Source organism: Perca flavescens, chromosome 14 (genome assembly GCF_004354835.1).
Source record: "Perca flavescens isolate YP-PL-M2 chromosome 14, PFLA_1.0, whole genome shotgun sequence".
Taxonomy (NCBI): Eukaryota; Metazoa; Chordata; class Actinopteri; order Perciformes; family Percidae; genus Perca; species Perca flavescens.
The window spans coordinates 4,585,698-4,594,113 of record NC_041344.1 but is presented as its reverse complement, the minus strand read 5'-3'; positions in this window follow the sequence as shown (position 1 = coordinate 4,594,113).

The window sequence follows — 8,416 nt, the reverse complement described above, 5'->3', positions numbered from 1 at the left end:
TCATGTATCTGTGTGATAGGTTATTGCGATTGTTTCTCTTTTTATCATGCAGGGATTCACACAATGATGTGTCTAACTGCATTCAAGAGTAATATGATTCAATAGCAAATGAATGCAAACTATTTTGATCTGAAAAGGCTTACTTGTGCATTTTGTTCTAATGCAATGATCATTGACTGTGAACATCTGACCTAATGTTCATATACATAAATAGTCATATAGTTTGACAGAGTTTAAAGTCATTCGACGATTGTGCCAAAGCGATTGAGAATAACAGTATAAACTTTATTTTTCATGTGTAAATCGAGATCAGTCCTGTTGAGTTTCAGGGTATAAGCCAGTTATATTAAATTCCAGTTTAGCAGAAGAAAATGTCACCAATAAGGTGAAGAATAACTGATTGAAGGTCTTACCTGCAGCAACGTTACAGACCAGAACAAAGGCCAACAGGTAGCTGTGGATAGTCACCCTCATCTTTCTACAGACTGAAATGACTCGGTGCACAGAATAACGTCTGATCATCTTCTATTTAAGTTGAGAACAGGAACTGTGTGGTGAAGTGGGACGTTGTTTCGCAATAGAAAATAAAAACACTTCACGCACGCACTTCCCATTATGGTCGATGAACGGATGTTCTCAAGATTATAATTAGCACATGTGGAAATAATTTGGTTAAGAGCATTGTGAGGAGTGAGCTACCGCACAAAGAAAAATATCCTTACTAAAAAGTACTCGTACAAGTCTGCAGAATCCTCAGAACTTATTTTGTTAAAATGTTTCGTTATCACAGCAGCGGAACGAAAGCTCAGTGCTCCTTGGCAGAGGTAACAAAAGAGAAATTAGAAAAGGTTTTATTCCCACAATAGATACACTAATGTGGAATTTGCCTTGGTGAATGGTGCATACATACACAAACAAACAAACAAACATATTAAACATTAATATGAAATGAACAATAAAAACAATATATACATATTAACATAGTTAACAAAGTGGGTGCAGAAATGCGAAGAATATATAGTCTGTGCAATGGATATATACTGTAGATAGATGTAGGTAGATATACAGTATCTACAATGGACATACAGTATGTGCAATGGACATACAATATGTGCAATGGATATACAATATGTGCAATGGATATGCAATGGACATACAGTATGTGCAATGGACATACAGTATGTGGTAATGGACATACAGTATGTGCAATGGACATACAGTATGTGCAATGGACATATAGTATAGTATGTGCAATGGATATACAATATGTGCAATGGATATACAATATGTGCAATGGATATACAATATGTGCAATGGATATATAATATGTGCAAGTAATATATAGTATGTGCAATGGACATACAGTATGCGCAATGGACATACAGTATGTGCAAGTAATATACAGTATGTGCAAGTAATATACCGTATGTGCAATGGATATACCGTATTATGTACAGGTAATTCACTTCTCGTTCCTCAGTAAAAGTTCAATTAATTTTAACTTTAGTCGCGCAACCTTGCTCCTGTTTTCACCTGTTGCTGAGTAACGTACATTAACATGACATGGTCTCATGAGTGTAGCATACCTGTAGCAAGCTCCTTCGTAGTAACTAGCGATAAAAACAAACGTCGAAGAGGAGCTCCGTGCTACAGAGTGGCGATTGCTAGTTGTTGTAAGCCGCTACAGACCTCCGTCACAGCTCGTTCGTATCAGCGGCTTTTAGCTAGTAGATGTGTTGAGCCGCATCAGAGTTCTTCAACACCGGGTCCGGTGCTCCATGGTGCTCCGTTAGGTAGGCGGTTGTTCAGTAATCCGACAATAGGTGACTTTGAGCCGGGTACAGAGCACAATGAGTTGCCGGTCATTTTGGCGGATATTGCGGTTAAGTAAGTAATGAAACGAGTAGTTAAGAAAATAACTAATGTTAGCCACTGTCGCTGCCGTGTCGCTGCCATATATGTCAATGGTCGCTGCCATGTTGTTTGTGTATCACTATGGCAAACGCGCGGGGGGAGGGCTGGGCCCATTCGGAACTACGGGAGCCCAGATGGGACCGTCGGCGAATGTTAAGAGGGAAAAACAACACTCGGTTGGGGGCCCCCTAGGGGCCAGGGGGCCCCAAGCAGCCGCTTAGTTCGCTTATGCCTCGGGCCGGCCCTGACTATGAGGGTGTGTCGAGGCATGCATAGCTGGTGGAAGAAACTCTTTTGATTAGCGCCCTTGGAGAGCGGAATGAGGTATGAAGGAAAATGTGTGGAGTTTGTATCATTATCAGAAAGGATTTTGGAAAAGAGAATGTCATTAATTAATTTGTTTATGCGTTAATTGCACGTCCTCAAGATAAAAGCAATATATTCTTTCTGTATTTCATTCAAAGGAAGCATGTGATATTTTATTTGTCTTAACAGCTTAAAAAACATATTTCATTTCATATTGGCTATTAGTTAAAATGTTAAAATGATTTGTATTGGGTGTAAACATGATTAATATGTGAACATGATTTATGTGCAAATTATTTGTGAAACTACATAGAAGCATTATATATTTCTTCTGTTTTATTCTGTAGTTTTCACGGTGTTCATGGTGCTTATGGTGCATGGTGCTTGTTGAGAGGAAGAAATAAATTGACACGTGTTTGAAACTCTCTGCGTCTTGATCAATAAATCCAAGGGGCCACTACATATACTTTTATGAAAAAGTGGACATAATGTTCACACATCACCTGGACTATGATGGTTGCATTATGTTTGTTGTAAACTTTGATGTACTTTTCTCAGAACAACTTTTTGATTCTGTCCTGTCCAGTTACCTGCGTTTGTGGAAGTTTCAGCTGTTGTATTTACTGTTGTTGCTTTTGTTGTTGCTGTTGTCGGGGTTGTTGGGTTTGTCCTTGTTGTTGTTGTGCGTGGTGCCATGTTACCGTCAGAGCAAGAAAGAGAACATAAGATAGGGCAAGAACATACTTTACTACAGAAAGTCCTGAGAAGATCTTACACTCAGTTTGAAATGGTTGACAGGCTGTGACCTTTCTGTGGTCCGTCATTTTGCAAAGTGTTCTCACGGCTTGCTGACGATGTTGTTTGCCTGATTTGTCGCGTTTTAAAATACCATTAACCTCTAATTTTCATATGAAGGCAGCATTTAACCTGTGCTCTTGGTTGAGGTTATTTTTCAGCAGCTTCTATTCAAAGGAATAAATCTTTATAATTGAAACTAAAAACCCAAACAGAAGTGCAGTAGTAGTATGTAGGCTGCACCACAAAGCTCCTCTTATCCCCTTAACGCTGACTGTCGCTTATTTGCATCAAACCCCTTCCATTCCGACTGCAGGCGAGATAGCGTGTGTATTTCCCCAATGCCGGTTTGTTGACATTCGATACATACCTAGGAACCTTTTGCACGCACTGGTTTCTCGTAGGACCGGTCGGAGTGGGAACTACATCCAGTTCACGGAAGCGAGATTGACCCTAACCCCTAACCCTAAAAAGACTAATGTCAATGTTAGGGAGTAGGAGAGTGTTTTCTTTCTTGCTGTTGTCAAGATTCATTTATTTGTCCATTACTTTGTGACATGAATAAAATCTACATATCTGAGATGGGAAAATGTGTTTTATTAATTTTACCATTTTGTAAAGAATTTTACCATGAATGCCTGTTGTCGCTAATTTGCATCATACATACATTTATATCTATTCTATATGCTATAGACAAATTAACAATCTCAACTTAATTTAGCATCAGCTTGGAGCCAGAAACACACATAATCATTTTTTTATATATTTGTGAATAAATTCAGGCGTCACAGGGTTATACAGGAAGTAAATATTTGTGCCAATCATAGTGCCATGAATTTAAGACTTGATTTTAAATCCTTGTTCAGACATGAATAATGATTATACTTTACAAAATAGTTGCCATTAAAGGTTAAAAATGATGCATTTACATTTGAAATGCATCATTTCATTATTGTGCCAGAACATATTTTTTACCACCACTAACTGTCAGTATGTCAGTTTTGTCTCCATTCCTCTCTCTGCTCCACGTCACGTCTCCCTCCACAGAGTGAGGACATCGCAGAGTCACCCATATATTTTCTTCAACTACTTCATGGATTATTCCTGCAAAAGAAACAGAGTTTACAATAAGTAAGCATCTGTTCTCAGAATGTCAGCATTTTTAAACTCTCAATTCAATTGAGAAAACTCTCAACTGAACCTTGATACAGTATTTGACAGTTTTTACATTCTACGTCAACTATACCAGACTCCACTGACACAAGCTTCAAGACCTCACAGTGCAGACTGCATGCAGCCTACTTTACATATTAGTTGTTCTCAATCAATTTGGAACTCTCAGTACAATCCTAACACCACGTGGTACTGTAAATTCAGCACATCGCTCTATGGGACCTGCCAAAGATAATTACTCAATCAAGGGAATTAGCTCATGTTTCAAATGTAAATGAATCCATCACTGAATAAATCACTGTCATCAAAACAAAATGTTCCTTTATCATTGCTTAGACCAAGACAGTCAAAATGCAAAGACATCTTGTGTACTCTGAAAGTGTGATCGTTACCCAATCTATAATATAGTACTGTCCAGTTGCTAACGTTGTATATTTAGGCAGCTGAATGGTATTGATGTCAGCCATGGCACACACTATACTTTCAAGAAAACATTTGTTTCTCATTGTATGTATACACCAGCCAACCGTAGATACGTGTAGAAAGCCTCTAAAGAAAAAAAGATATACAACAGCAAAATGATAAGGAACTACTGTACGATATGTGCAAGAAAATAGGCTGCACTCTCCGACCAGCCTCTGTCATACTTAGGCCATAGTTGATCACATGGTCTATAATTTTTGTTCATTTTTTATTTTATGTGCCTTTCTCTGGCTCTTGCTTGTCCTCTGTGTCTCCCTCCCACTCTCCCTCTCCCTCTCACTCTCCCTCCCCCGTCACCATACCACCCCCTCTCTAATGCCCCTTCCTTCTGCACGAGCAGGCTCTTGCCCATGTCTGTCTCCTGCATGCTCATTATTCCTGTAAAATTCAGTCTTACCCTTGCAGTATATAGTGAATTGTGTTTGAGAACTGATTGCTTACTGGATGAGTTTCACCTATCAGCTAAATTGGACAGTATTTGCATTTGGTTGCTCTAAATTGGGAGGAAATTAAATTGTTCCCCAATCTAGCCTACGTCTATCTGACAACTTTTACAACAATACCACATAACTATCATGTATCTGTGTGATAGGTTATTGCAATTGTTGGTTGCTCTTTTTTTATCATGCAGGGATTCACACAGTGATGTGTCTAACTGCATTTGAGAGTAATATGATTCAATAGCAAATTAATGCAAACTATTTAGATCTGCAAGGTTTACTTGGTGCATTTTGTTCTATTGCAATGATCAATGACTGTGAACAACTGACCTAATGTTCATATACATAAATAGTCATATAGTTTGACAGAGTTTAAAGTCATTCAACGATTGTGCCGAAGCGATTGAGAAAAACTGTATTAACGTTATTTTTCATGTGTTAATCGAGATCAGTCCCGTTAAGTGAAAATGTCACCAATAAGGTGAAGAATAAGTGATTGAAGTTCTTACCTGCACACCCGTCGCTATGGGTGGGCCGGGCCCGCCCCAAAAATGCTTGTGTCCCCCCACTTGAGGCACAGATCTCTTCTCTTCTAAAAAATGACTTTTATTTTATATTATCATAGTTGCTAATTTTGTGTTGCATTAATGTTGCATTCTTTATCATTAAAACATAAAAAATATAAATAATGGTGTGATTTTTGTTTGATTGATGGGAATCTACACTGCAACAGCCTATCACGGCCTTACTAAAAAGAAAGTTAGGCTACGACGTGACGTAGCGTACGTCAGTGTAGCCGCTCAACAGTTAGCGCACATTTTTGAAAGCTGGATGAGTTTTTTTCGGCTTACTCGCTTCAGTTAGTCACGGATATCCGTAAGTGGTTGAAAAGCCCACCAACATTCTCCTCTGCCAAATTGGATACGACACCGACGCCTCCTGATGTTGTCGTTGGAGAAGGAGCCCCTGGACGACAGTCTGAGCCTGATGCTAGTAGCTCCATGGAGCCCAACGCTGGGCCTGGCAGGACCTGCAGGTCAAGTGCAACTGCGACTGAGGCCTAGTCCACACAGACACGGGTATCTTTATAACCGGAGTTTTTTCTCCTCCGTTTAAAAAAAAAAAAAGCCCGTCCACACATGCTTGGTTTAAAATAAATCTCCGTCCACATGAAAACGCAAAAAGACGTCAAACACGGCGGATAACGGCGCACACTCTGACGTCGCAAGGCAAAAAAACCCGGTTATGCTGTCCACACAACAACACCGTAACCGGCGTTTCTGAAAATGCTCACCCTGGCCGGAGTTTTCAAAAATGTTCGGTTACAGTGCCCTGAAACTGCGTTTTCGTGTGGACAGAAGGCCGAACTGTGTAAAAAAAGTCACGGTTATAAAAATACCCGTGTCCGTGTGGACTATGCCTGAGGGAGCATTTGGGCCACAACTAACTGTTGAATCAGGGGGTGTGACGGACAAACCCAAACAGGTTGTGTTGAGGAAATATCCAGTCAAAATGTTTGGTTAAAAAAACCCGATAATTTTCCTCTAGCTGGTATTTGAACAGGGACTGGCTTGCGTAGGATACTCGGTGGAAAAGGACTCCGCATTTTGTTATGCCTGCAGGAAATTCACATCTGTATCATCGGACGCGACCTTCTTCATTAAGGGGTTTAAGATTTACAGACAAGGGCTTAAATAAGCATGCAGCTTCAAATGACAGGAGAGGCTGCCTCCACTCAAAGTACCGGTAGGTTCAAAGTCTCTGTGCGTGTGTGTGTGTGTGTGTGGTGTGTGTGTGTGTGTGTGTGTGTGTGTGTGTGTGTGTGTGTGTGTGTGTGTGTGTGTGTGTGTGTGTGTGTGTGTGTGTGTGCGTGCGTGCATGTCTCATGGCACATGCATAGCAATGCATATCCTTCTGTTGACTGCTTTAAAATGCAATGTTTGAGAGATGCTTCTGGTGTTACGTCTAATATGTTGTATAGTCAAGTGTTTTATGGATATTCATAACATTGCTTCTATGTAATGTGTTGTAGGCTATATAGGCTACCTGGTCATATTGCTGTTGGTTATGTTTAACGTGATGATTACGTACGAATAGTATAACAAGAGTATATGATTATTATAAATATACGTACTGTACGCTAATAATAATTGTGCCCTCCCATGTATTTCATATGCCCCCCTTAAGACTGAGGTCTAGCGACAGGTCTGCTTACCTGCAGTGACGTTACAGACCAGAACAAAGGCCAACAGACAGCTGTGGATAGTCACCCTCATCTTTCTACAGACTGAAATGACTCGGTGCACAGAATAACGTCTGGTCATCTTCTATTTAAGTTGAGAACAGGAACTGTGTGGTGAAGTGGGACGTTGTTTCGCAATAGAAAATAAAAACACTTCATGCACTCACTTCCCATTATGGTCGATGAACGGATGTTCTCAAGATTATAATTAGCACACATGGAAATAATTTGGTTAAGAGCATCGTGAGGAGTGAGCTACCGCACCAAGAAAAATGTCCTTACTGAAAAGTACTCGTACAAGTCTGCAGAATCCTCAGAACTTATTTTGTTAAAATGTTTCGTTATCACAGCAGCGGAACGAAAGCTCAGTGCTCCTTGGCAGAGGTAACAAAAGAGAAATTAGTAAAGGTTTTATTCCCACAATAGGTACACTAATGTGGAATTTTTCCTTGGTGAATGGTGCATACATACACAAAAAAATATATTAAACATTAATATGAAATAAACAATACAAAATATATACATATTTCCTGTTGCATAAGAAAAGAGGCTGAATGGGTTCAGTGCAGAAATGCAAAGAATATACAGTATGTGCAATGGATATACAGTATGTGCAATGGATATACAGTATGTGCAATGGACATATAGTATGTGCAATGGACATACAGTATGTGCAATGGAGATATAAATATATATATATATATAAGCATCAATAGTAAACTGAGGCGGTTTGGATTATTGGGCTTTACAGGATGATTTGTTTCTTGGCAATTATTGTGTTTCCCCAAATGATGTATAGATTTGTAGGGATAGTGTTACCAACTGGCTTGAAAAATAGTCCATATAGCTGCTGAAAAATAGTCCATATAGCTGCTGAAAAATAGTTCATATTGCTGCTGAAAATTAGTTCATACAGCTGCTGTAAATGGGGAAAACAAATCTCCCTCCGGGCCCCCGGAGGTTTTGGCTGAGCCCCAATGTAACTGATTTCAAGTCATTTCAGTGTTTGAATTTGTAATACAAACTGCCAGACATAGCACTGAGAATGGTTGTAGTTGCAGCA